The sequence below is a fragment of the Hyaena hyaena genome, unplaced genomic scaffold (genome assembly GCF_003009895.1).
Source record: "Hyaena hyaena isolate Hyena2069 unplaced genomic scaffold, ASM300989v1 scaffold_2, whole genome shotgun sequence".
NCBI lineage: Eukaryota > Metazoa > Chordata > Mammalia > Carnivora > Hyaenidae > Hyaena > Hyaena hyaena.
In genome coordinates this window covers 6535148-6538410 of record NW_024080634.1, presented here as the reverse complement: position 1 = coordinate 6538410, position 3263 = coordinate 6535148, and the positions used below count along the sequence as shown (strand labels likewise).

General features: G+C 37.8%; 1 pseudogene; it reads left to right on the top strand.

Annotated features, from left to right (window-relative positions):
• The first annotated feature begins 2120 nt into the window (after positions 1-2120).
• Positions 2121-2290, top strand: LOC120230373 (annotated as a pseudogene).
• Positions 2291-3263: the final 973 nt, after the last annotated feature.

The following is a 3263-nucleotide window of genomic DNA, read 5'->3' as shown; positions in this document are numbered from 1 at the left end:
TCTTTATAAAGGCAACACATTCTTAAGTTAATATGAAGGCCTAGATGTATTTTGCCAGCATTGGTCTTTATGCAATCACAGGACCACCATTTAAGGGTGCAAGGCACTTCTGTGTCCTAGGAAGATCATCATTTAAGGGTCTCTAAGCCGAGCACTGGTAGGGAAGGGATCCCTTGGGTGAAGGCTTCCCTGGGCTCTGACAGCAGTCACTCTGTGACTCTGCAAATATTAAATATAGCTACATGAATCACACTACAAAATTCCAGTCCCGAAATCTGGTGTTGGGCATAACAATTTGTTCTCTCTCCTTGCTCATGAATAACAAAGAATCGGTTGAAGAAATTTAGGTCTGTATAAAGAATCCTCTGATGCTTTTTTCCTCCCTCGAGGAGACATGTTCTGTATTTGACATGACATAAACTCCTCAAGTGTTATTTTGTGTTTATTAATCTTTGAACTAAATTGTCAGTCTCTGTAACTAGAATGACATTTCCCCAGAACCCTCCTGACTCATGCGAAGGGTACACAACAGCTGATAAACTCTGATGACCTCTGAGGAGATAGATGGGCTGTGTGGCTTTCAACACCCACGTGGCTTTCTGGACCGTGGATGACAGCATAAACCCAGGTTAAAATGCTTGGCAAAAATGCACAGACCTTTTCCACACGTATGACGTCGTTAGCAGGGATTGCATTAACCGGTTCTACTGTTCTATCAAATCTCTTCATTTTAACTTTCCTCTCCATTATTCTTTCTCATTTGTTCATGCCTGAGTGCATTTCTCTTAATAATTACAAAGTCATGCCTGCTCATTGCAAGAGTAACAACAGCTAACATTTACTGTTGGCTTCTAAGGTGCCAGGCACTCTACTAAAAGCTTAAAACTCTCGCCTCACTTCATCGTCAACAACCCTTTGGGGGAGGTAATATTATCTCCAAATTATAGATTAAAAAAGCATGGGCATCAGGACTCAGAAAGTTTATCATCCATTCATCCTTCCTGAAAAAATATTTCCTTTGGGAAAAAAAACAAGGAATCCAAGAAAGAGAATACAATTCAACACATGTAAACGTGGGGTGAAAAATAAACTAGGAAAATTTATACTTAAGTCTTAAGGTTAAGAGATTTAAGAAAGGGTATAAAAAAGACAAAACAGAGTAATGGGAAAAGAACTTCAGTGATGAACTGGAACGAAAATTTCAGATTATTGCTTCAAAACATGAGTTGCTTAAGATCTTATCTTGTTTCCCCCAAAAGTTACACTGACTCATTCTAAGTGCTGGTAGAAAAGCATTATTAAAAGCTTTCATTAAAATTAAGAGCCATTCCCTACAATTGTCAAGGTCATCAAGAACAAGGAGAGACTGAAAAGCAGTTACAGCCAAGAGGACAATTGAGAAGCAGATCTAGAACGTTTGACAAAAGCTGAAGTATGAGTAAAGTATAAACGTCATTTAACAAAATGTATCACTGTTGGATCATTAATTTTGACAGATGTGCTATATTGAGTATACAGAAACTCTCTGTACTGTCTTTGCCATTTTTCTGTAGATCCAAAATTACTCAAAAATAAAAATTGTATTAAAAAAAATAAAGCCGACCTCATTCAGGTGTTGTAAGGATTAAATGAGATAGTGGATATAAAAAGATCTGCAAAGGGACTAGATCATAGTAGTTATGTGCAAATGCTGGGGTTCAGAGTGAATAGTCAAGAAAGAATTCTTGAAGCATCTTCACTGCAGAAAGGGTGGTTTTTATTAAAGCACGGGGACAGGACCCTTGGGCAGAAAGAGCTGCACTGGGGTTTTAAGGAATGGCTGATTATATCATTTCAAGTTGAGAGGGCGTTAAGGATAGTGGAATTTGGAAGTAAGGTTTCCAGGACCTTGAGGGGTTAGCAACTGTTAGGAAAAGGTCATTTACTACTGTCTAATAAAACCTTAGTCCTGAGACCCTTCAGATGTATATCACTGGGCCATATGCTTGGAGGATGATTACTAACATAAATCTTAGGGGGCAGAGAGAAAGGAAATTTCCAAATGAATTTTAATATGTTAAAAGAGACTTACAGGATCCTGGAGGTCAGGCTAATGTTAAGCTAAAGAATTAACATTGAGCATCGCTTCTTGGCCTTTTGGCTAACATCAAGTGTAGTATCTGTTCTTATCAGTAAAGTATTAACATTGAGGCAGTTGAGTTCCTAGAGGAAGGTCACTCTTGTTTCAAGGACCTGTCTCTGGGCTGTAAGTTATAAGGAGATTTTATTTTAATTTTTTTCTTTTGCCTTTGTCCTCCACATCAGTAAGTATTCAGTAAGTGGTGAAGATGTGGAAAACTGAAACACTTGGGTACTGGTATTGGGAATGTAAAATGATGCCATAACTATGGAAAACAGTATGGCAGTTCCTTAAAAACCTAAAAATAGAATTGCCATATGAACCAGCAATCCTACTTCTGGGTATATATCCCAAAGAATTTTAAAGCAGTCTTGAAAAGATATTTGCACACCCATGTTCATAGCAGCATATTCACATATTCATATTCATAGCCAAAAGATGGCACTAACCCAAGGGTTCATTGATAGATGAATGGATAAACAAAATACAGCACATACATACAACGGAATACAATGGTATATACACACAGAATTAAGAAGCATCAAGCTATGACATGGATGAAACTTGACAATATCATGCTAAGTGAAACAACCTAATTATTAAAAATTGTTGGGGGCACCAGGTTGGCTCAGTCAGTTAAGGTTAAGCATCTGACTCCTGGTTTTGATTCAGGTCATGATCTCACAGTTAGTGAGTTCAAGTCCCATGTGGGGCTCTGTGCTGGCTATGTGGAGTCTGCTTAGGATCCTCTCTCTCCGTCTCTTTCTGACCCTTTCCTGCTTTCACTCTATTTCTCTTTCAAAAAATAAACTTAATGTTGTAGGACCCCACTTATATGATGTATCTAGAGAAGTCAAATTTATAGAAACAAAACCAGAATGGTGATTGCCAGAGACTGTTGGGAGAGAAAATGGGGGAGTTGTTGTTTCATGGATATAGAGTTTCAGCTTTGCAAGATGAAAAGTTCTGTAGATCGGATATACAACAGTGCAAATGCACTTAATATTTCTAAATTGTACACTTAAAAATGGTTAAGATGGTAAAAAAGTTTTTTTAATTAATTAATTTATTTTGAGAGAAACAACATGTACTCATGAGCCAGGGAGGGGCAGAGAGAGAGAGAGGGAGAGAAATAATCCCAAGC